This window comes from Pseudophryne corroboree, chromosome 4 (assembly GCF_028390025.1).
Source record: "Pseudophryne corroboree isolate aPseCor3 chromosome 4, aPseCor3.hap2, whole genome shotgun sequence".
NCBI lineage: Eukaryota > Metazoa > Chordata > Amphibia > Anura > Myobatrachidae > Pseudophryne > Pseudophryne corroboree.
The window spans coordinates 543,306,118-543,333,792 of NC_086447.1; positions in this window are offsets into that span (position 1 = coordinate 543,306,118).

Genomic DNA, 27,675 nt, shown 5'->3' on the forward strand with positions numbered 1-27,675 from the left:
TGTGTAAACATAAGTTTGATAAGAAGGTCTCTATAGTCCAACATTATGCTCTGTAGAGAAAAATTTTTCAAGGACATATGGGTGATCCAGAGGAAAGAGAAAGAAATGTTAGTATACATCGTAAATGTCCATGAACCATGTTATATTACTAGACCCTTTCTCCTCAAAGTACTCTTTGTTTTGGTAAATATTGATCACTGAGAACATAGCGCGTAATGTTGCATAATGTGAATAAGGGGCACTACTGTGTGGCATAATTTAAATTGGGGGTACTATTGTGTGGCCATAACCCTTCCTCAGAAGAACACATCCATATGGGGAGGGGGGGGGTGTCTCCAAAATTATTAGTTGTAGCTCTGCTAGCCATATATTCCTTTTTAAGTCACTCTGGTTGCTCACTTGACATCTTATCTGTACATGCCATTTGTTTAAAACAGGGAATACATTTTGCATAGAAGCTCATTAAAGAGGTGGCCAAAATAATGGCCAAAATAATGGCTTAATACTGTGGTCCTGTCTAATGCACTTATATTCTTAACTACCTCATGTACAGATGAAGCATATTTTAAATTGACAAATGAAAAGAAATATCATGCGAAGATAAACTATTCTTAATCTGTAGGTATATAGCAGCAGGGCTGCTTTTATAATACTTGTTGACTGTCCTGGCATAATTAGGGGATATCCTCCTAAAGATCTCCTGTGAATGCACTTTAAAGGAATTGGTACAGTCAGAGGTGTAGCTAGGCGCCATGGTGCCTGGAGCAAGGGTATGTTTTGGTGCCCCACTCCCCTGTACTGAATTGGGGGCCTAGCCAACATGTGGTGGCATGTTACATTTGAAAAGAAACACTATTTAAAAATCCTAAATTGGTGACAGGGCCGGTTTCAGACCTTGTGGAGCTCAGGGTGAAAGTTTCCTTTGGGTGCCCCTCCATATTTAAAATAGCATCAGTGTGTACCAAAGGCTTGCAACAACAATATAGGAGTACGGCAGTATGGACGGTGTAATGCTTAGCAGTACTGCCTCACAGCACTGAGATCATGGGTTGGATTCCCACCGTGGCCCTAACTGTGTGGAGTTTCTATATTCTTCCTGTGCTTGCATGGGTTTCCTCTGGGTACTTAGGTTTCCTCCCACAATCCAAAAATATACTGGTAGTTTAATTGGCTCCCGACAAGAATTAACCCTGGTTGTGTGTGTGTGTGTGTGTGTGTGTGTGTGTATATGTATGTGTGGTAGGGAATATAGATTGTAAGCTCCACTGGGGCAGGGACTGATGGCAAAATATTCTCTGTAAAGCACTGTGGCATATGTGTGCGCTATATAAGTAACTGGTAATAATAAAAATATAATGACTTCACTGGGAAGGTGCGTAGCCACATAATAGTACCAATTCACATTACACCCCACAGTAGTGTCCTTTATTCACAATACACCACACAACAGTACCCCTTATACACATTATGCCACACAGTAGAGCCCCTTATACACAATATGCCACACAGTAGAGCCCCTTATACATGTAACACCAGACAGTAGAGCCCCTTATACATGGCACACTATGGTTGAGCCCCTTATACACATTACACCATGGTAGAGCTGTTATGGTAGTAGCTGTATTTAACTACTTACTTGTTTAATTCAAATAAATGAAAAACACTACACATGCCCCAACTGACCATACCCCACAAACTCCAATTCCTTAATGAAAATAAAGCCCCAAATGTGACCCCCACAGACCTGATAACCCCCCCCCCCCCCAATCTGAATGACAATAATGCCTCAATACTGACCTCCCAAATTCTGATAGTCCCCCAATGCCTAAATGAAAATAATACCCTAGAACTTCCATCCCAGACCTGGTAATCACACTATGCTTCAATGAAAATAAAGTCCCAGAAGTGCCTGAGGGGCAGAGAGAGCTGTGCCGCGCCGCAGCAGCCTGAGGGGTAGAGAGAGCTGCGCAACAGCAGCCTGAGGGGCAGAGAGAGGTGCTGCAGCAGTCTGAGGGGCAGACAGAGGTGCTGCAGAAGCCTGAGAGACAGAGCGAGGTGCTGCTTCTAATGCAGAGAGACGTGTTACAGCAGCTTGGGCAGAGAGAGGTGCTGCAGCATCTGTTGCAGAGAGAGGTGCAGCAGTAGCAGCTGGGGCAGAGAGAGGTGCTGCAGCACCAATGAAGAGAGAAGTGCTGCAAAAACTGGGGCAGAGAGAGGTGCTGCAGCAGCTGTTGCAGAGAGAGGTGCAGCAGGTGTCAGTTGATGGCAAATGGAAAAGAAAAAGACTTGTGCAATCATATTATAGGAGTTCATCCAATCTAGTCAGAAAGTTAACTCTTAAATGGACTTTGACCCTGGGAAATGGTGATAGGTTCTAGAAACATGCCGTTTAGAGGTCAAATTCAGCAGCAATCCTTAGGACACTGATATACTATATTTATTTATTTATTTATTTATTTATTTATTTATTAGCAGTTTCTTATATAGCGCAGCATATTCCGTTGCGCTTTACAATTAGAACAACAATTATAGAACAAAACTATATATCTCTGTACCATGAGAGTTCGTACCTTGATTAATTAAATTAAGCAACAAACTTTTTCATTGTGAAGTCTCAAATATTTAGGTGAGAAAATGAAAGTATTCATCAACAGAGCAACATTTTTAGTGGAGGACTCTAGAGATGATCACTTGCAGCTAGATGCTGACCCAGATGGCACTATAGCACAATGTCCTACAAAGGTTTTAGCAGTTACATGGTCACATTTCCACAACCATCTGGTGGTTTCTTTGAAAACGCCAGGTATTTTCTCTTAACAGCTCGCTGTGGAGGTCAGAAATCAACAAGTTGTGCGGTGGTGGCCAGTAGCTTTGGAAGCAAATTTATTTAAACTCCGTAGCCACAGACAAAATGGAATTAATTTGGTCTCCCTTTAATTTCCTGACTGCCACCTCATTGGTACCCCCCAAATCCTGACACCATAAGCTGCAGCCTAAATAGCCTAACAGCTGATCAGGCACTGCACATTATTGTAGGAAAAAAAAAAACTGTGTTCCCTAATGCACACCGAGTGAATAATATTACTATATAATAATCAGATAATACGGAGATCTTAGTTGCGTATATCTGCAGATATAGGGTTAAGCCCCCAGGCCGATCGACAAGGCTTCTCCGTCACTGGGGGTCCCTAATACTAGGTATGGGCCTGGGGCGCAGGACCCCACAATGTCGCACAGGTCGGCCACCCCAGGTCAGCACACAGGTGAAAATTAATAGGGGTTACATTATTGTGAAGAAAAAGAATACACTGTCCTGGATACATAGGGCAGATAATTCAGATAGTCTTTTTAATTTTCTCCACATTTAGGTTAGAATATTTAGAAAGGAAAAAATATAGCTCTGGCATTTGCGCTGGAATTAGGGATTTGCCTTTTACCTAGCTATAGACATTGCACTGCTGTCCTTTTGATCACTATAAACCGCATAGCATTTAAACATTGCTGTTGAAACTAGTGGTTTACTTTCTGTTTTATCAGGAGATAAACCTAATTCATAAAGAAATTTAAGATAAAAAAAAGAGCAGTTATCCTTTTCCTCCTCAATTGCACTGTTGTGAACACTGTATGATTTTGGGGTTAATTCAGACCTGATCGCTAGGCTGCGTTTTTGCAGAGCGTGCGATCAGGCCTGAACTGCGCATGGATATGCACCGCAATGCGTAGGCGCGACGGACTGCAGCAACGGGGATCACAGGTCAGCGACGGGATGGTGTGAAAATTCCGAATGCACCAGCGATCGCAAGGAGATTGACAGGAAGAGGGCGTTTGTGGGTGGCAACTGAGCGTTTTTAAGGAGTGTTTGGAAAAACACAGGAGGGACCAGGTGTTTGGAGGGAGTGTTTCTGACGTCAGCTCCGGCCCCGATCATCGCACTGGAAGAGTAAGTCTAGGCTGTACGGAGACTGCACAAAATTAGTTTGTGCAACTCTGCTACACATCTGAACGCACACTTGCACAGCAAATTCCCCCTTCCCCTGTAGGTGGCGACTACCTGATCGCAGGGATGCAAAAAATGCACCCTAGCAATCAGGTCTGAATGACCTCCTTTGTCTTATGATGCTGGGTAGAAAATGTTCCTTAATATAAAATTGTATTAATGAACTACTGTATTCTTAAACACTATACTCTGCTTAATTGTAATATCAGTAGTTTGTCACGATCCGGGTATCTGGACGCCATTTCTTACCCATCAGATGCCTCCTAAGGCTGGCTCAGCGCTCCAGGACCGGATCCCATCTGTTATCCTAATGTTCACATTCCTGCATCCTCTCCTGTCTCTCTGAGACGCTGTCACAGTAACGCCTTATTACATCTGGCATGGCGTCTCCCGCGGCCTCCGCCGCCGTCCCTGAGCTTCTGCATGCAGAGTGTCAGAGTGGCGATTACGTCAGCCGCGGCCTCCGCTGTGTCCGCGTGGTTGGATGTGCACTTGTCAGCCTGGCGTCTCCTGTCTCCAGTGGCCGGCGCCGCCATTACTGTTTTCATTACCACATGGATTACAAACCAAACTTCCCTCCAAGTGTCTGCATGGGCGCAGCCATCTTGGATTCTGTCAGCTGATCATTTCCTCCAATCTGTTATCAGTATTGTTAATCTGCATAATTGCCTAGCCAATCGCTTCCTTGCTGCAGGTATAAATACACTGTGCCTGAGCAAGGAAGGCGTCAGTGCTTTGGTTGTCAAACCTAGTTCCTGTTTGTCTCTCTCCTGTGATTGTCTTCCAGGTTCCAGCTCCTGTCTCAAGACTTCCACCATAGAGACCCGCACCAGCATTCCACCTGCGGTGTAGCCTGACTCTCCAATCCATTGTGGATTCATCTGTTTCCAGCTACAGCATTACCTGCTTCCGGCTCGGCTTCCGGCAGAGTACGGCTTCCCTTGGGGGGCCGGTGTCCTTTCTACACTTTGCCACTCTCCACCGGTATTATTATTTCTCCGCTCTCGAGTTCTACATTTCAGTTCGTGTTTCATCGCTCCCAAGTTCATCTATTATTTAACTGGTTCCAGCCAGTACCCACTCCGTGCTAACAACAGTCTGGTTCCAGCCAGTATCCACAGCAGCTGTTTTACCTTCAGCAACCCAGCTTTTCCTGGAACATCAGCTGGCACAATCCTGGGTTGTCTCCATTGCTACAGTCGGGCCTGGTAAGGACTTTCCATCTAGAAGATCATAAGAACTATCTCACACTACCAGTGCCCTGTGGCTCCTGCCATCCTGTAGTACCCAGGAACTGTATTTATTATTTGCTGACTTTTACGTTTTCTTTTACTGCTGCTGTGTTGCGGAGTTGTCATAATAAACATCATTGACTTTTATCCAAGTTGTCGTGGTCACGCCTTCGGGCAGTTATTATTCATGTTACTTACATGTCCAGGGGTCTGATACAACCTCCCAGGTTTCGGTACATCTCAGCCCCTACAACTGAGGCTGCCTCCCGTCAGCTCAGGCCCTCAGTTGTGACAGTAAGCACTGACCTAATGAATCCAGCCGGAGACCAGGATCAAGCGGCCAGGCCGATGCAAGAACTGGCAGCCCGACTAGAACATCAGGAGGCTGCACAGGGCCACATCATCCGCTGTCTCCAGGATCTCTCTACTCGGCTGGATGGGATTCAGACAACTCTCCGTGGATCAGGCGCATCTGGTGCGTCAACCACAGTGACTCCAGTTATAACCCCACCCACCTTACCTATTTCTGCTCCACGTCTTCATCTTCCAACGCCAGCAAAATTTGACGGATCTCCAAGATTCTGCAGGGGATTTCTCAACCAGTGTGAGATTCAGTTTGAGCTACAACCTGGCAATTTTCCCAGTGACCGTACAAAAATTGCCTACATTATCTCTCTTCTCAGTGGCTCCGCCCTTGACTGGGCATCACCGTTATGGGAGAGGTCCGACACCCTGCTATCTTCTTACACTGCATTCGTGTCAACATTCAGGCGCATCTTCGACGAGCCAGGCCGGGTAACCTCAGCTTCATCCGAGATTCTCCGTTTACGCCAGGGGTCACGTACTGTAGGACAATATCTGATACAGTTCCAGATCCTGGCATCCGAACTGGCATGGAACGACGAGGCCCTGTATGCTGCATTCTGGCATGGCTTATCTGAGCTTATTAAAGATGAGTTAGCTACCAGAGACTTACCTTCTAAATTAGATGAGCTAATCTCACTCTGCACGAAAGTTGATTTACGTTTCAGAGAGAGAGCAACTGAGCGTGGAAGATCATCTGCTCCAAAATCTTCTGCTCCTCCTCCTCGTCAACTGTCACCATCTAAAGATGAGCCCATGCAAATTGGCCGTTCCCGTTTAACTCCTGCTGAGCGCCGAAGACGCCTCTCTGAGTCTCTTTGTCTTTACTGTGCAGCTCCGTCTCACACCATCAATGCCTGTCCCGAACGTCCGGGAAAACTCCAAACCCTAGCTCGCCCAGGAGAGGGCCGGCTAGGAGTAATGATCTCCTCTCCATCTCCTCATGATTGTAATCTCCCAGTCTCGCTTCAAGTTACTCAACGTTATCGGAACGTCATTGCCCTCCTTGATTCCGGAGCAGCTGGGAACTTTATTACTGAAGCCTATGTTAAACGGTGGTCCCTACCCACCGAGAGACTTCCTTCCTCCTTTTCCTTAACTGCCGTGGATGGCAGTAAAATTTTTGATACTGTTATTGCTCTAAGGACTCTACCAGTTCGTCTGAGAGTGGGAGTTCTTCATTCCGAACTTATTTAACTTTTAGTGATTCCAAGAGCCACACATCCTGTGGTCCTGGGCCTTCCATGGCTCCGTCTTCACAATCCTACAATTGATTGGACGACTACGCAAATCCTGGCATGGGGTTCCTCCTGTGCAGAGACATGTTTGTTTAAAGTATTGCCTGTCTGTTCTTCCTCCCCCAGGTCGTCTGATGTTCCACCTCCTCCATATCAAGATTTCACGGATGTGTTCAGTAAAGCTTCTGCTGATATCCTTCCTCCTCATAGAGAATGGGACTGCCCGATTGATCTCGTTCCAGGGAAGGTTCCACCTCGAGGCCGAACTTATCCGTTGTCTCTGCCTGAGACGCATTCTATGGAGGAATACATTAAAGAGAACCTAGCAAAGGGGTTCATTCGACCTTCTTCTTCCCCGGCCGGCGCAGGCTTCTTTTTTGTAAAAAAGAAAGATGGTGGTCTGCGGCCGTGCATCGACTACAGAGGTTTGAACGACATTACCATCAAGAACCGTTATCCTTTACCCCTGATTACTGAGCTCTTTGACAGAGTTAGCGGAGCTACCATCTTTACAAAGCTGGACTTGCGAGGTGCATACAATCTCATCCGGATCCGTGAGGGTGACGAGTGGAAGACCGCCTTTAACACCCGTGACGGACATTATGAGTACCTCGTCATGCCCTTCGGATTGAGCAATGCTCCAGCTGTCTTCCAGCATTTTGTCAATGAGATCTTCAGAGACATTCTATACCGTCATGTCGTGGTCTATCTAGACGATATCCTCATTTTTGCCAACGATTTAGAGGAACATCGTTTTTGGGTTAAAGAGGTTCTGTCCCGTCTCCGTGTCAATCATCTCTATTGCAAATTAGAAAAATGCGTCTTTGAAGTCAAGTCCATTCCGTTTCTAGGGTACATTGTGTCCGGTTCCGGACTAGAGATGGATCCTGAGAAACTACAAGCAATTCAGAATTGGCCGGTACCCTTAACCCTCAAAGGGGTCCAGAGGTTCTTAGGGTTCGCCAATTATTACCGAAAGTTTATACGAGACTTTTCCACCATTGTGGCGCCTATTACTGCTTTCACCAAGAAGGGTGCTAACCCGTCCAAGTGGTCTGAAGAAGCCATGCAAGCTTTTCATCTTTTAAAACAGAGGTTCATCTCTGCGCCTGTCCTGAAACAGCCTGACATCGACTCTCCTTTCATCCTAGAGGTGGATGCCTCCTCCGTTGGAGTAGGAGCGGTGTTATCTCAGAGGGCTAAAGATGGCCATTTACATCCTTGCAGTTTCTTCTCCCGGAAGTTCTCCCCAGCTGAGCGCAACTATGCCATTGGCGACCAGGAGTTGCTAGCCATCAAGCTCGCTCTAGAAGAGTGGAGGTATCTGTTGGAGGGAGCTTCTCATTTAATCACCATACTTACAGACCACAAGAACCTTTTATACCTGAAGGGCGCACAATGTCTCAACCCTCGTCAGGCCAGATGGGCACTTTTCTTTTCCAGGTTCGACTTTAAACTCCAGTTCTGTCCGGGCTCTCAGAATCGCAAGGCCGATGCCCTTTCCCGCTCATGGGAGCAAGAAAATGAGTCAGAGTCTTCAGACAAGCATCCTATTATAAATCCGTTGGCATTCTCCACGGTAGGGATGGACTCTACGCCCCCATCAGGGAAAAGTTTTGTGAAGCCGATGCTAAGGAAGAAGCTCATGCATTGGGCCCATGCTTCCCGTTTTGCCGGACATACAGGTATCCAAAAAACCCTGGAGTTTATCTCTAGGTCCTATTGGTGGCCAACTCTGAAAAAAGACGTCTTGGAGTTTATTGCATCTTGCCCAAAGTGTGCCCAACATAAAGTATCCCGCCAGTCGCCTGCGGGGCAACTGGTTCCACTATCCGTTCCCCGTCGACCATGGACCCACTTGTCGATGGATTTCATTACAGACTTACCCATGTGCAACAAGTTCAATACCATCTGGGTGGTAGTTGACCGGTTCACCAAGATGGCACACTTCATTCCTCTCACCGGTCTTCCGTCAGCTTCCAAGTTGGCTCAAGTATTCATACAAGAGATCTTCCGACTCCACGGTCTTCCTGAAGAAATTATCTCAGATCGAGGAGTTCAATTCACAGCCAAATTCTGGCGAAGTTTATGTCAAGTCCTCCAAGTCAAGCTAAAGTTTTCCACGGCTTACCATCCTCAGACCAATGGTCAAACCGAGAGGGTGAATCAGGACTTGGAGGCCTTCCTCCGCATCTATGTGTCCTCCTCTCAAGATGACTGGGTTCAATTACTTCCCTGGGCCGAGTTCTGTCATAACAACCAGTATCATTCTTCATCTTCTTCAACACCATTCTTCACCAACTTTGGATTCCACCCTAAAGTCCCTGAGTTCCAACCGCTTCCAGCAACTTCTGTTCCCGCAGTGGATATCACCTTGCATCAGTTTGCCAATATCTGGAAGAGCGTACGATCAGCTCTGCTCAAGGCATCGTTCAGGTACAAGAAGTTTGCGGATAAGAAGCTTCGAGCAGTTCCTGCTCTCAAGGTGGGTGATCGGGTATGGTTATCCACGAAGAATTTGAGGTTAAGAGTTCCCAGTATGAAGTTTGCACCTCGCTATATCGGTCCTTTCAAGATTGAACAAGTCATCAATCCTGTTGCTTACAGACTCCAGTTGCCTCCCTTCTTAAAAATACCCAGGACATTCCATGTTTCCCTGTTGAAACCGCTGATCTTGAATCGGTTTCATTCCTCACTTCCTCCAACTCCGAAAGTCCAAACTCAACGAGGCGTTGAGTATGAAGTGGCCAAGATCCTGGACTCACGTCACCGTTACGGTCAACTACAGTATCTTATTGACTGGAAGGGTTACGGCCCTGAGGAACGTTCATGGACCAATGCTTCTGATGTCCATGCTCCTGCCTTGGTCCGGAGATTCCATTCCAAGTTTCCTCAAAAGCCAAAGAAGTGTCCTGGGGCCACTCCTAAAGGGGGGGGTGCTGTCACGATCCGGGTATCTGGACGCCATTTCTTACCCATCAGATGCCTCCTAAGGCTGGCTCAGCGCTCCAGGACCGGATCCCATCTGTTATCCTAATGTTCACATTCCTGCATCCTCTCCTGTCTCTCTGAGACGCTGTCACAGTAACGCCTTATTACATCTGGCATGGCGTCTCCCGCGGCCTCCGCCGCCGTCCCTGAGCTTCTGCATGCAGAGTGTCAGAGTGGCGATTACGTCAGCCGCGGCCTCCGCTGTGTCCGCGTGGTTGGATGTGCACTTGTCAGCCTGGCGTCTCCTGTCTCCAGTGGCCGGCGCCGCCATTACTGTTTTCATTACCACATGGATTACAAACCAAACTTCCCTCCAAGTGTCTGCATGGGCGCAGCCATCTTGGATTCTGTCAGCTGATCATTTCCTCCAATCTGTTGTCAGTATTGTTAATCTGCATAATTGCCTAGCCAATCCCTTCCTTGCTGCAGGTAGAAATACACTGTGCCTGAGCAAGGAAGGCGTCAGTGCTTTGGTTGTCAAACCTAGTTCCTGTTTGTCTCTCTCCTGTGATTGTCTTCCAGGTTCCAGCTCCTGTCTCAAGACTTCCACCATAGAGACCCGCACCAGCATTCCACCTGCGGTGTAGCCTGACTCTCCAATCCATTGTGGATTCATCTGTTTCCAGCTACAGCATTACCTGCTTCCGGCTCGGCTTCCGGCAGAGTACGGCTTCCCTTGGGGGGCCGGTGTCCTTTCTACACTTTGCCACTCTCCACCGGTATTATTATTTCTCCGCTCTCGAGTTCTACATTTCAGTTCGTGTTTCATCGCTCCCAAGTTCATCTATTATTTAACTGGTTCCAGCCAGTATCCACTCCGTGCTAACAACAGTCTGGTTCCAGCCAGTATCCACAGCAGCTGTTTTACCTTCAGCAACCCAGCTTTTCCTGGAACATCAGCTGGCACAATCCTGGGTTGTCTCCATTGCTACAGTCGGGCCTGGTAAGGACTTTCCATCTAGAAGATCATAAGAACTATCTCACACTACCAGTGCCCTGTGGCTCCTGCCATCCTGTAGTACCCAGGAACTGTATTTATTATTTGCTGACTTTTACGTTTTCTTTTACTGCTGCTGTGTTGCGGAGTTGTCATAATAAACATCATTGACTTTTATCCAAGTTGTCGTGGTCACGCCTTCGGGCAGTTATTATTCATGTTACTTACATGTCCAGGGGTCTGATACAACCTCCCAGGTTTCGGTACATCTCAGCCCCTACAACTGAGGCTGCCTCCCGTCAGCTCAGGCCCTCAGTTGTGACATAGTTCTTGTAAAAGTTCACAATGTTCTACGCAGGATATCAGTAACATGCCAGTAATGTTGTAGAGGATGTTTTAGTAAAATGCCATCTGTGATTAGTTATACTTAAACTTGCAACATGAAAAACCACATAGATACCACAATGAGTAAGTGCTGATGTTTCTCACAACAATACAAGCTCTTTTACATATCTGTAGTAGAAGTATAGATTTTCAGTACGTGGGAACAGAATTTCCATAGAATGAAAACATAAAAGGAAGTGATACACAATACTCTAGTGCATGTTTGGGGGTCAGTGATGTCAAGGCATTCAGATTTCAGATATTTAAAGTCTAAATGCTAAATTTTATGTGCTGAAATATCTTTCCATTTTCATTTTTTTGTGACACCCCTATTCATTTTGCCCTGATAAAAATAGATGCACATCCAGGTCTTGATAAATAATGTACACCCTGGGGTAATATTTGCAGGTATTAAGATGTCTTAATTAACAGAAATGCTGGCTGTAGATGTACCCTGCACTTCTATGTAAATATAGGACTATCCCTCACGGGGAAGAGGGCATGTCATCACAGCACAAACCTGTTTTCATCACACTGTGTGAGTGTGTAGCACTCCCGAAGTTGCTGGGTTGCCTCCAGAGACTCTCCCCACGTTATTCACTTGCAAGTGTCACCACCTCGGAAGGCCTATCCGTTTGATAGATAGACAGTGTCTAGTTAGACAGTCAATAGATAGACACCATATATTAGACAGACATTAGGTCGACAGGGTCAAAAGGTCGACAGGTCAAAAGGTCGACATGAAAATGGTCGACATAAAAAAGAGACAAATGATTTTTTTTAAATGTAACATGTTTTTGGATTATTTCATACTTTCTCTATCCATGTCGGCATAGAGTTGGTTATAAACCTTGTGGCGAGCGCAGCGAGCCACCGTGCCCGAAGCGTGGCGAGCGTATGCCTTTCTACAATTGGGGGTCCCAGATGACAAAACTATCCACACAAACCACAAAAATGCAAAAAACATGGTGTCTACCTTTTTCATGTCGACCTTTTGACCCTGTCGACATTTTGACTTGTCGACCTTTTGACCCTGTCGACCTAATGTCCATCTAACATATGGTGTCTATCTATTGACTGTCTAACTAGACTCTATCTATCTTTCATACCGGAACCCTCGGAAGGTGTCAACCCATACCTCCCAACTGTACCGATTCCAGCAGAACAGTCCTGCTATTCGGACACTGTCACGCTGTCCCGCCCGTGGACTGCAGTGTCCCACAGGCGGGGGGGCAGGTTGGGGGAGCATGTGATCACTGCTGCTCTGCTCTACATGCCAGGTCCGGCCTCAGAGTGTTGAGGAGAGTTGGGAGGTATGGTCAACCAGTGTGGTCAGAATTCCCTAGCCAAACCACTGGGTGTGAGCAGCAGTAACATCACATCATTTGAAAGGTAATTCTTCCCAAAGGATCAGCAGAATTATCTGAAGTATTCTGTGCTGCGGTATAAACATTCAAATCATCTGATTCACTGCACGTACAGATTACAGAAACTTCAACATGGAAAATAAATAAATAAATAAATAATGACGACCCCCCCCCCACTTCCCGACTGAATGTTGACAATCCCAGAGGCTATTCTAGCCTCATAGGTTGTGAGCATCCAGGCTAATGAATACTTGCCACTGCAGTAGTTCCAGTGTAATGGAAATTTGCCATAAGAGCCTGTATATTAGACAATTACAAAAATATGTAAGTAAACTTTATTACTGTAGTTTTTTATGCATAAATACTATGCCATTTATGTGTTACAAAAGGTTTGTCCACCTCTCCAGCATTTGTAAATGTGCAGTATTTACAGTACATCTGATATCCCTGTGAGCAGAAAGGAGGAGTCATCTCTGCCCTGTGCTCCTGCTTTACTGCTCACCCTCTAAATCTATCTGCTCACAATCACCTTTGTCTTGTGTTCAGCATTCCTACTCCCACAGCTGTTTTTAAGGGTGAGCATACCATGCAGTTGCAATGAGTGCACCGACCCTAGCCTTAAGAACAGCTGCTTTGCTGAAGGGGGAGGTAGCCAGCAATGTGGCTAAACTCTTATTTTGATTTAAATGTACATGAGACTATTTTCAGGACAGAAACTTTATCAGGTGGGTCAAACTCATGCAATGTCTACTAAAAAATCTTCTGGAGCACAACATAAAAAAAGTTGATGGTCACAGCCAGGGTTGGACTGGCCCACAGGGGTACATGGGGAAACCACCGGTGGGCCCTACTGCCTGGTAGCCCACCCCCTCCTCTAGGGATCAGGTTCCAGACTGTGCTGTTACTAATCTAGTACATTATCATGCATGCACAACAGTATTTACTGTATATACTTATCTAGGGGACCAACTCTTGCAAAATGGTTAGGCAACCAATGTGGTGTCTTGGCACACCCCCTCTAGAGACTGGCCACACCCCTAAACATGGGCCCCTACCACTGCATTCCCCTAGTGGGCCCTACATGCCCCAGTCCAACAATGGTCAGAGCCAGTAGTGGCTCCAGAGGTGTGGCTGCAGCACAGTCTAAAATTCAAATAGGGGAGCCACACCAACCTCTGTTTGAATTTTGGACTGTGCTGCAGCCCCAACCCTGGAGCTGCCACTGGTAGCTACTCTCGGCAATCTTTGTAAGCCGATGGAACTCCTCTGCCGGGTACAGGAAGTCCGCGTCTGATGATTGCTGCAAAAGAAATAGTCTCAGATGTAGGGGGTGAGTCTTTCCAAATGCCCCAAAGGTTGAGAACAAAGAAAATAATGTTTTAGTGTAAGGCCCATGATGATATTTCTCAAGATGAAGAAGAATGTTTTAAGCTGACAATAGTTTACCTACTAATAGAAAACATGATTACTTCACTTGAAAAACATTTTGTTTAACTGCCGAAACACAAGAAAACATGGAGCTTTTTTATCAAACATCAAGATGTTGCCCAAAAAAGATGAACTGCTAAAACTGTTCAAAGATTTCGAGCACATATTGAAATATAACAAATCCAATAACATTAACAAATCCACACATCTGAAGAATTAAGATATATTCAGCCTACTATAGTGAAAAAAATTATGTCACACTCAATGAAGTCTTGCAGCACGTGTATCAAACAGAGGCACAAGGGTTATATCCAAATGTACAGATGGAGCCATACTCATTGAGCGTGGCTGCATCGCAGGCTGGGGCACGCGGCGTACCTAGGCATGCCTGCGCCTCGGCACGCCGCCGAGCGCACAGAGAGGCTCCCATTCACTTTTAATGGGGAGCGTGTGTGTCTACAGCGCACACAAGTCCCATTCGTTCGCGGTGGTGCGCCTTGCCAGGTGCACCTAGTCGCAGACAGAGCCATGATTAGCATGGCTCCATCTGTATGGGTCACGTCCCACTAAGAAACTGACCATTCCAATTACAGTTGCTAGTGGTGAGTGGAGATTTTGTAAACTAAAGATTCTAAAGACATATTTACGATCCATAATGTCTGAGAAATTATCAGCTCTTGTATTGTCAATTCAGAACAAAATAGTGGAAAAAATCGAGCATGATGCCACAAAAAATACTTTTGTCTAAGCAAAGTCTTGTGTAGGAAATCCTTAAAAAATTCCTTTACTTTAAGCATAGTAATATTTCTATATTTATATTGTTTAAAATGTAATGTAAGCTATACGGAATATGGTTTGTATTTCATATACAGTATTTACTTTTTATATATTGGCCCTGATTTAGCATTGGGGTAAAATTGCACCCTTTAATCAAATCATGTTGCACTGCAGGGGAGCAAATTCTATTTATTTATTTTTTGTCTTCCAGTACAAATACTGCATAATTTTGCATGCTGCATGCATATACTGGTAAGTTCTATTATTACACTGCATTTTCAGTTGGACTAGGCTGCACCTGAATAACTATAAATTATTGTTTGCATTCTTCAATTCTCTCAGTATACAGTATGGTTTTTTCAGGTGCAAATTGCAACAAATTACATCAAATCAGCTCCAGTCATGTTGCGTTGGGACCTATTTTGCAGTTAACATTTTCAATTTACATTATTACAAAAGTCCACTTTAGAAAAGATGCTTTATAACTGTCCTGGATGATCTCATAATGTTTTGTTTGTGCAGTTAGTGCTAGTGTAGGCTCTTTCCATTTTTCTTGTAATTAAAATAGTTTATTTTAATTTACATTACATTATGTCTAAACTATTTCCACTCCATTTCACAAAACAGCAATATTTTGGAAAATATCCACGTTTGAGGGAGGCACATTTTAACTATTCACCCTGAGTGCCATCTAGAAAATGCCCTTCCTACTCCCCAGTGGCGTACTGTACCTTCGCCCAGTCACCTGGAGGCAAGATAAATGTAGGTGCCTCCCCCCTCCCCTTTCTCAATCAATGATATATACACCAAATAAATATATATATATATATATATATATATATATATATATATACATACATATGTTCTCTCTCTCTTACACACACACACACACACGCACGCACGCACTTATAATCCATCCAGGAATATGGAATGACCTTTTAAAGATACACATAGACTAATATGTAAATTCCAGTATAGCTAAAATATGTTCCTACCAGATTGCAGACACTGACGGCACTGTGAGTATATAGAATGATATTTCTGCAGCTGCCTGGGTCACAGCTACTGCTTGCAAAACTCCTGCTCTCCTCCAGATTCTGCTGTCTCCGAGTCCGAGGTACCTAATTTTGCTTCTGCACTCATCGCCCTGGTCTATATACTTATTGCTATGGTTCAGTGATGCAGCTTGGTGAAGTGAAGGAGGGTATAGATAAAGCATTAAATGTAATAAATAGTATCCCACATTTATACTCTGTGATAGCATGATGAAGCGGACCTGCTCCATGGAACGAGTAGCACTCCATAAGTAATGTAACTACAGTATTTAGTTTCATTTCCCTTATTGTAATATTTTTGGCTTTTGTGTTTTGCAAGTTTTGTATAGATTAATTTGCTATTTTTACACTGCTGTACAATATTAATTTCAATAAAATGTTACTTTAGACAAATCATCTTGGTAATACGGAGGTTTCCCTTTGCTCACAAAATACTTTTGTTCTTCCTGTACCCTTTTGGGTAGCTTTTACCCACTCCAATACCTGCGACACACCTGGCGCATACCAAAACCTATTTTCATTTACAGTATGCTATGGAAAGGATCCTCCTGTTACTGTAAGGACTAGTCCAGGCCGTCTAGTGCTGTGCTGGTTGGGAATGTGAGGTGGGGAATATAAAGCTCATGTTTTGAATTATTATTTACAATAGCTTAAACAATAATCGGGTTTGGCTACAGCTGACAAGACTTACAGTGAGCCCCGGTGATACTAAGGGAGCAGGCCCAAATTAAAGAGGTGTAGCCATGCCCACTTCAAAATAATCAATGAAAAATACTATGCTAAGCAGTGTTACATGCTGCAAATTAGACGATTTGTCACCCTCGTCGGCTGGTTCAGGCTACCGTCAGGCCCATAGAACAAGTCTGGTTAGTTAGTACCCACTCCCCCCGCTCAGTGGCCCTGGGGTTTGGATGGTTCTATTATCTTTAGTCATATAACACAGGGGGTGATTGAGACTTCATTGCTCCAGCGGCAGCGATCACAGTCTGAATTACTTTGTGGAGTGCGCATGCGCAGTGGCTGCACTGCGCGTGCGCACCCCGGGAGCCCAGTGAGATGCTATCAGCATCTCTGGGCTGCGATCGCCTCTGCCTGATTGACAGGCAGAGGCAGTCGCGGGGTGGGAGGGGGCGTGCCAATGGCAGTCCAGACAACGGAGGCATGTCCGGACCATTGGACAGGGGCTGCGGCGGCTGCGTGATGTCACACGCAGCCACTGCGACCCAGGATGCGGCGTTAAGCTCCCTGCCAGCGCAGGAGCTGCGCTGGCAGGGAGCTACTCGTCAGGTACAAAAGCATCGCCGTCGTGCAATGCTTTTGTGCGGTGGGGCAGAGCCGGACATGCGGGGCAGACTAGCCCTGTGCTGGGCGTCCCCGCGCATGTCTGTGAAAGTGATCATAAATGTGCTAAATTTAGCTCATCTACGATCAACTCTGAATTACCCACATTGTTACCTTTCATTGCTTTGTTTCCCATGTTGGTGTTACATTTGTTTTTGTTTTTTTACATTAGCTCTGATTTCTAAATTAATTTGTGAATTGCTGAAAATTCAGCTGAATTGATTCACTCATCTCTAGCAACAAGTTATTTTATACATACTGTAGACAGTCTGGAGATAATCCCTGTAATAATACAAGGTGGCTCAATATGGGGTCTATTCATGAAGCAGTGAAAAGAGTGGCGGAGAAGTTGCCCATAGCAACCAATCAGCATCTCCCTTACTGATTGGTTGCAATGTGCACCTTCTCCACTGGTGCGTTTCTCCACTTTTTTCACTGCTTCATGAATAGACCCCCTAAGTAAGGTAACAAGACCTTTCATGTGTGTAATGTTCTCTATTTCATTTTAATTTCCCACCAGGCCAGAGCAGATCACTGCTTCCCCTTACACCCATTAGACTACACCTAATATCAGTCATACTGTCCCAACATCAGTTTATAAGATGAGAAAAGAAAAAGAGGCGCCCGTGACTTACAACCTAGATGAACTTCCTGATGCCGCACAATATGGAAAGATGGGGAAGCTGTCAACCCCCAAAAAATAGCAATAACAAGAAAAAAGAACCAAAACGTGCGCAAAAGGAAGAGCCAATCAAAAATTATTTAGATTAATTATTATTCTTATTTTTATTAAATATTATTTATTTGCAATTATTACCAAATAAATTAATTATAAATGTATTCCTTAGAGTGACCACAATAGGATATTGAAAATAATATTAAAATGAATAAAATAACACAATCATGAAATATATAACCATCTAGTTAATTTCTCGTATATGGTTTAGTATTCCAGGAAACCAATAATGGATACAAATATATAGAACCCTGAAAAACACTGGCTGGCCAGCCTTAATTAATATTTAATAAATTGTGCACAAAAATGTATCAAAAATCAATGAAATATACAAATGGAAGATGTATTGCCTGTAGGATATCATAAAATTGCATATAAAATAAAAATAGAAAATAAAAACTCAGAGTTCTTCCAATAACGATCTAAACTGGTAGTGGTTAGCCGTTATATATGTATCCAAAAGTCTCGTATGGCTCATTAGCTCTTAACCTCGTACGGCTGCTGATGTGAATAATAAATGTTTGAGCAAATGAATAGAAAACAGTCCCGTCCTTTTAACCAATATTATTGAAAAGTCTCGATAAAGGCACCTATCCTTAAGCAGCCGTTAGTATGGGCAGCCAATGCCGTAGAATTATAGTCCCGTATTTAAGATGATTAATATATATAAAAAAATATATAAAATGAGATACTAAAACAAAGTCCCAAATCGCTCAAATAGCCCCTAGCCTAGTGAGGCCATAGGTGTAGGTGGCTAAAATGACGGGATAGTGTATAAATAAATGAGACCCCGTCTCACTCGTAGCAATCTCACCCGTGCCAGTGAATGCAGTAGTCGTCTCACTCGTAGCAATCTCACCCGTACCAGTGAATGCAGAAGCCGTCTCACTTGTAGCAATCTCACCCGTGCCAGTGAATGCTGTAGCCGTCCGACCGACCGGATATTCACCGGACCTCCGCCGTTTCCAATCCACAAGCCGTTCTGTGCTGCGCTGCCTGGATGCTCCTCCGACAGCGCAGCTGGGTAATCCTTGGGCTTGGATGTAGTAGATGGAAATATCTATGGCGGTTTAGGGCGGATTAGGGCTGTCGGTGATCTCCGTTCGTCTCCAAATGACAGAGAGATGGTGTGTAACAGTGGATCACTCCAAAGCCGTTCAACCTAACGCGTTTCTCGACCGTAGGCACTGGTCGTTTCATCAGAGGAAGTGTAATGAAAGAGAGTCCTCATCTGACTATATTTAAAGCTCCCCGTTAATTGTCTAAACAGAAACAGCTGATGAATTTCAAACTATTCACCCATAGGAATCAAATTAAAGTGAAAGAGACCAATATACTTTTCAATACCTATGTATACATCTCTTAGTATCGTACTTAAATATATTTAGAATTAAATCAAAACCAATGTATATAAAATAATATAAATATATAAAGTAAATATATATAAAAATATAAATTGTGAATATCATTATTATTTAATCATTCAGAAATGAAAACTCAGGAGTGGCGTGTCTTCAGGTGTATAAACATAAATAAATATGGTGTACCACATAGAATCACTATAAACATATAAATAGTGTAGTAGGAAAAACCTATATAAGTGCTAAATTAAACAGTAATAATTATTATAATTATATATAAAAAACTAGTTATCTATATGTGTATAAAAATAAAAAATACAAAATAGACAAGAAATATACATATATAAATGCCCATTTATCTGTGCATCAGTGCATGCCTAATATTTCATTTGTTATCTACAGTTATCAAATAAAGAATGTGTATAGAAAACTTATAGTGGATAAAAAGAATATAAATAATGATAAATATGAGAAATGAATAAATACATATATATCGACATAAGAATCTGGACTGCGTCACATCATGTAACCCGTCTGTGGGGAAAACACAAGGAAGAACTAACCTAAAAAGGAGAGATATATTTAAACTCATCCAAGAAACGTCTGTCTAACGAATGTTAACCTCGCCTACAGGATCCAGACATGACACCCCCAGATCTAAAACTTGATGATACAATAATCATCTACTGAATAAAATATATAATAGATCAACTAATAAAGTACGCACTAAGCTACAAACTCAACCTCATTTGAATAGATTAATATATTCTTGATTCAAATGGCATATACCAAAAAACCTTTGTAGCTTAAAATACATTATCAATATATAAAAAATATACATAGAAATATGTTGCATAGTCATACAGAGAAAGTTCCTATTCATATAAATATAGAAATAGACTAGTGATCTAACTGCTAATGAAATCCTTAGTGAAACATCGGGTAATGGAACTACCAATTCAATTACCTTAAATTTACATTCATTCAATTGGGACAAACTATAATGGTAAAGGAAGGAAGAAGAGAAAAGGAGAGAAGAAAAGAAGTTGTAAAAATGATGGTGTCATAAAAAACCAGCTGAAAAACCTATTATTCAGTCATATGCTAGATTCTAGGATCCTAGTGAGCTTAATTAATAAGGATTAAAAGAGTCACACATTATTAAGCTCAACTGTGTCGTTTAAACCTTGTGGGGATAATGTTTGTAATTGAAAGATCCAAAAAGCCTCCCGCTTACACAACTTGTTGAATCTATCACCACCCCTACTAGTTGGCTTAACTTGTTCAATTGCTCTCAGTATGAAATTACCTTGTTTCCCCTTTTGACATGAAGCAATATGACTAGAGAGGGTATGTGTCTTCAGACCTTTCAAAATATTGCGCCTGTGCTCGAGAAACCGCATATGTAGGGGGCGTATCGTCCTGCCTACATATTGGATCCCGCAGTAACACTGAATCACATATATCACGTAATTAGATCTACAGTTTAAAAAGGCAGTGATCTCAAATTCCTCTTTTGTGACATGCGAGGTAATCATAGTGCATTTATGGTCCACATATGAACAGGTCATACATCTTTCTTTCCCACATTTAAAAAACCCTTTTGGTCTGGGCGGTAACCTAAACTCCTGTTCATTAATATCTACACTGGACAATGTAGATGCTCTTTTAAACATGCTTGGCGCCAGCCTCTGTTTCAAGTTTTGTGCTTTCTTGAATATAACAGGATTCTTATCCGTGATGACACCCTCTAAAAAACGATCTGACTGTAGGATAGTGAGATTCTTAGAAATTATCTTCTTGATTTGGCTCGCAGCTGAATTATATTGTGTAATAAATGTAGGAACCTGGCTAAACCTCATATCTTTTTGAGGCAATTTCCTAGTGGAATCCAGCATCAATGATCTAGAGCAACCTGAAGCTGCCTCTAATGCCCCATCAAGGAGGTGGGTGGGGTAACCCTGTCTAACAAATGATGTGTACATATCCTTCGCTTGTGACTTGAATGATTCTTCTGTGGAACAGTTCCTACGTAATCGGAGAAACTGGCCTTTAGGAATATTGTTTTTCCAAGGGTAATAATGACCACTCCTATAGTGCAGGTAATTACCACAATCCACCTCCTTAGTATAGGTGGAAGATTCTATTCTACAGTCTCTAATAGAAATGGTGATATCCAAAAAATTAAGACTATTTGGACTAAAATTATATGTAAATTTCAAACCCAAGGAATTTGAATTAAGATAGGTATTAAAATCTAATAATGATCCCATGTCACCCTCCCAAATAATAAATATATCGTCAATATATCTGCCATAGAGAACTAGGTTCGCGCCAACGAGGCCGTTGAAAATATGATGGTGTTCAAACCAGCCTAAGAAAAGGTTGGCAAAACTTGGCGCGAACCTAGTTCCCATGGCAGTCCCCTTGACCTGTAAATAAAATCGGGAATCGAAAGAAAAATAATTATGTTCTAAAATAAACCTGATGGAATGTAATATAAAATGTCTCAAATTTTCAGAAACTTCTGGATCACGTGTTAAATAATGATTAGTGGCCAATAAACCCCATTCATGTGATATATTGGTATATAAAGACTCTATATCACAAGTTGATAATAAATATGTGTCTCTCCATTTAACCTCCTCTAATTTCTGCAAAAAATGAGTGGTATCTTTGATATATGAGGGGAGAGAAGTAACATATTTTTGTAGATGTGCATCTATGAAGGAAGAAAGGTTCGCTGTAAGGGATCCCACTCCAGATATAATCGGTCGACCTGGAGGGGAGACCATAGATTTATGTACTTTTGGAAGATGGTAATAAGTTGGAGTAATAGGATATGGTGTCCACAGATAGTGCCAGATATCTTTAGTGATAACTTGTTGCTCTAGTGCTGAGTCAATAAGAGATCTAAATTCCACCAAGAAATTACCTGTAGGGTCAGAAGACAATTTCCTATAAAAGGATTCATCATTAAGTTGTCTATAAGCTTCCTTTAGGTACTCAGTCTGGTCCTGAATGACCAGACCTCCCCCCTTATCTGCTTGTTTGATTATAATATCCTTATCCTTGGTAAGTTTCTTAAGTGCTGATCTTTCTGACTTAGACAAATTGTCTTTAAACGTCTTTTTATCTTGCTTGTCACAGAGACTTTTAAAGTCTCGCATCGTGGTGGTATAGAAGCCCTCAACAAATGGGCCTCTATGTTGAAGTGGATAAAAATCTGACGCTTTCTTAAATTTAATTGTTTTGGCTGTATCAGAATTTGCAATGTCAAATATTTTGATGGGTTCTGAGTAAATCTTATTTGTGTTCTCCTCCAATAGGGACTCCAAAATGTCTAGTGACAGGATATCATCCTTATCTAAACATATTGGAGTACCATCAATTTTTTGTCTTTGTAAGGATTTAATTGTAAAATATCTTTTGCGACTTAGAGTTCTGGTAAATTTGTTTAAATCAACAAACAATGTGAATAAATTAGGTTTTGTCTCTGGGGCAAACTTCAGACCCTTGCTAAGGAGAATAATTTCTCCTGAAGTAAGGGTCTTTGAATATCCGGTCGGTCGGATGGCTACAGCATTCACTGGCACGGGTGAGATTGCTACAAGTGAGACGGCTTCTGCATTCACTGGTACGGGTGAGATTGCTACGAGTGAGACGACTACTGCATTCACTGGCACGGGTGAGATTGCTACGAGTGAGACGGGGTCTCATTTATTTATACACTATCCCGTCATTTTAGCCACCTACACCTATGGCCTCACTAGGCTAGGGGCTATTTGAGCGATTTGGGACTTTGTTTTAGTATCTCATTTTATATATTTTTTTATATATATTAATCATCTTAAATACGGGACTATAATTCTACGGCATTGGCTGCCCATACTAACGGCTGCTTAAGGATAGGTGCCTTTATCGAGACTTTTCAATAATATTGGTTAAAAGGACGGGACTGTTTTCTATTCATTTGCTCAAACATTTATTATTCACATCAGCAGCCGTACGAGGTTAAGAGCTAATGAGCCATACGAGACTTTTGGATACATATATAACGGCTAACCACTACCAGTTTAGATCGTTATTGGAAGAACTCTGAGTTTTTATTTTCTATTTTTATTTTATATGCAATTTTATGATATCCTACAGGCAATACATCTTCCATTTGTATATTTCATTGATTTTTGATACATTTTTGTGCACAATTTATTAAATATTAATTAAGGCTGGCCAGCCAGTGTTTTTCAGGGTTCTATATATTTGTATCCATTATTGGTTTCCTGGAATACTAAACCATATACGAGAAATTAACTAGATGGTTATATATTTCATGATTGTGTTATTTTATTCATTTTAATATTATTTTCAATATCCTATTGTGGTCACTCTAAGGAATACATTTATAATTAATTTATTTGGTAATAATTGCAAATAAATAATATTTAATAAAAATAAAAATAATAATTAATCTAAATAATTTTTGGTTGGCTCTTCCTTTTGCGCACGTTTTGGTTCTTTTTTCTTGTTATTGCTATTTTTTGGGGGTTGACAGCTTCCCCATCTTTCCATATTGTGCGGCATCAGGAAGTTCATCTAGGTTGTAAGTCACGGGCGCCTCTTTTTCTTTTCTTGTGATTTTTATCCATTGTTGTCGAGGCGGCCCGTTTCTTATACCCTGGAGAACATTTGAGCATTATCTATTGTTTATATATAATTTGGTTACAGTTTAGTAAAGTATCTGACTATATAATGCCTTCATTGAAATGTCTAGCAGAGCGGCTTGAAAGAAGACAGAATTATTTAAAAGAGGAGTCTAATTATCCAGAACAGACAATGAGTACAGATAAGACAGATATGTTTGCTTTATTTAATGAATTAGAGGACTTATTTATTTCTGAGACTCGTCATTGGTGGGATCAAGTTACATTACAAAAGTATCTTGATAAAGAGATGATCCCAAGGGGTCTCAGAATATTTAAGACCTGTTCTTTTAAGGATGACTCTGATTTTACTCAGGAGTGGAATGGAGTTTTAGACAATTGCTCAAAAAGCTTAATGAAACTTCTAATCAAACATAGGGAACAAAAAGTGGCTAAAATTCAGGAGGAGATTGAGAGGCTACAGGATTCTTTATTTGCCTTCTCAAAACATCCTGCATTTGAAGCTAAAGATATCAAATTGAATAGGAAAGTGGAGGATTTCGAAAAAACTCTTATTGCACTTAAAGATAAGAAATTACATAGAGATAGGAGTGATTATCAGACGGATCAAGTACGTACATTCAATAGGAGATATAGGACACCCTCTAGAAATAGACGATCTTCAATGTCTCCAATTAGATCCCCTAGAGAATCTATCACTACTCATTACAAACAAAGAGCCAATTTAGGGACCTTTGGGTCCTTTAGAAATACACAGGAAAGGGGGAGGAAGAATAGCTATAGACAGAGCTATGATGCAGGCAATTCTAGGAATTATTGGGGAAATAGAAGAAATGAGAGGAACTCATGGAGAGATAGTAATTTTTCAGAAAGATCCAACAGGGGGAATTTTAGAACAGGTGACAATATTAACAGGTCTAGACACAGGACTAGATATGATCCTTCAAATGAAGACTTCTTGGACTATGGAGTTAGATCAGATCAAGCTAAACCACCCTCGGTTCATTTTTTAGACAGGAGAAACACATCACCCCGAGGATTACATCAATTGAACCAGAGAGAGCCAATAAGGAGCAGATTTACCCCAAAAAGGAGAAGGGAAGAAGAGTACGAGGTTGTAGAGGAGGAGCTAAGAAACTAAATAAACAGTCAATTAATGCGAAAAAATCGAAGGAATCTGAGAAATCATTAACCACGAAAGGCATTTTCAATCTTTCCTCAAAGACCCTTACTTCAGGAGAAATTATTCTCCTTAGCAAGGGTCTGAAGTTTGCCCCAGAGACAAAACCTAATTTATTCACATTGTTTGTTGATTTAAACAAATTTACCAGAACTCTAAGTCGCAAAAGATATTTTACAATTAAATCCTTACAAAGACAAAAAATTGATGGTACTCCAATATGTTTAGATAAGGATGATATCCTGTCACTAGACATTTTGGAGTCCCTATTGGAGGAGAACACAAATAAGATTTACTCAGAACCCATCAAAATATTTGACATTGCAAATTCTGATACAGCCAAAACAATTAAATTTAAGAAAGCGTCAGATTTTTATCCACTTCAACATAGAGGCCCATTTGTTGAGGGCTTCTATACCACCACGATGCGAGACTTTAAAAGTCTCTGTGACAAGCAAGATAAAAAGACGTTTAAAGACAATTTGTCTAAGTCAGAAAGATCAGCACTTAAGAAACTTACCAAGGATAAGGATATTATAATCAAACAAGCAGATAAGGGGGGAGGTCTGGTCATTCAGGACCAGACTGAGTACCTAAAGGAAGCTTATAGACAACTTAATGATGAATCCTTTTATAGGAAATTGTCTTCTGACCCTACAGGTAATTTCTTGGTGGAGTTTAGATCTCTTATTGACTCAGCACTAGAGCAACAAGTTATCACTAAAGATATCTGGCACTATCTGTGGACACCATATCCTATTACTCCAACTTATTACCATCTTCCAAAAGTACATAAATCTATGGTCTCCCCTCCAGGTCGACCGATTATATCTGGAGTGGGATCCCTTACAGCGAACCTTTCTTCCTTCATAGATGCACATCTACAAAAATATGTTACTTCTCTCCCCTCATATATCAAAGATACCACTCATTTTTTGCAGAAATTAGAGGAGGTTAAATGGAGAGACACATATTTATTATCAACTTGTGATATAGAGTCTTTATATACCAATATATCACATGAATGGGGTTTATTGGCCACTAATCATTATTTAACACGTGATCCAGAAGTTTCTGAAAATTTGAGACATTTTATATTACATTCCATCAGGTTTATTTTAGAACATAATTATTTTTCTTTCGATTCCCGATTTTATTTACAGGTCAAGGGGACTGCCATGGGAACTAGGTTCGCGCCAAGTTTTGCCAACCTTTTCTTAGGCTGGTTTGAACACCATCATATTTTCAACGGCCTCGTTGGCGCGAACCTAGTTCTCTATGGCAGATATATTGACGATATATTTATTATTTGGGAGGGTGACATGGGATCATTATTAGATTTTAATACCTATCTTAATTCAAATTCCTTGGGTTTGAAATTTACATATAATTTTAGTCCAAATAGTCTTAATTTTTTGGATATCACCATTTCTATTAGAGACTGTAGAATAGAATCTTCCACCTATACTAAGGAGGTGGATTGTGGTAATTACCTGCACTATAGGAGTGGTCATTATTACCCTTGGAAAAACAATATTCCTAAAGGCCAGTTTCTCCGATTACGTAGGAACTGTTCCACAGAAGAATCATTCAAGTCACAAGCGAAGGATATGTACACATCATTTGTTAGACAGGGTTACCCCACCCACCTCCTTGATGGGGCATTAGAGGCAGCTTCAGGTTGCTCTAGATCATTGATGCTGGATTCCACTAGGAAATTGCCTCAAAAAGATATGAGGTTTAGCCAGGTTCCTACATTTATTACACAATATAATTCAGCTGCGAGCCAAATCAAGAAGATAATTTCTAAGAATCTCACTATCCTACAGTCAGATCGTTTTTTAGAGGGTGTCATCACGGATAAGAATCCTGTTATATTCAAGAAAGCACAAAACTTGAAACAGAGGCTGGCGCCAAGCATGTTTAAAAGAGCATCTACATTGTCCAGTGTAGATATTAATGAACAGGAGTTTAGGTTACCGCCCAGACCAAAAGGGTTTTTTAAATGTGGGAAAGAAAGATGTATGACCTGTTCATATGTGGACCATAAATGCACTATGATTACCTCGCATGTCACAAAAGAGGAATTTGAGATCACTGCCTTTTTAAACTGTAGATCTAATTACGTGATATATGTGATTCAGTGTTACTGCGGGATCCAATATGTAGGCAGGACGATACGCCCCCTACATATGCGGTTTCTCGAGCACAGGCGCAATATTTTGAAAGGTCTGAAGACACATACCCTCTCTAGTCATATTGCTTCATGTCAAAAGGGGAAACAAGGTAATTTCATACTGAGAGCAATTGAACAAGTTAAGCCAACTAGTAGGGGTGGTGATAGATTCAACAAGTTGTGTAAGCGGGAGGCTTTTTGGATCTTTCAATTACAAACATTATCCCCACAAGGTTTAAACGACACAGTTGAGCTTAATAATGTGTGACTCTTTTAATCCTTATTAATTAAGCTCACTAGGATCCTAGAATCTAGCATATGACTGAATAATAGGTTTTTCAGCTGGTTTTTTATGACACCATCATTTTTACAACTTCTTTTCTTCTCTCCTTTTCTCTTCTTCCTTCCTTTACCATTATAGTTTGTCCCAATTGAATGAATGTAAATT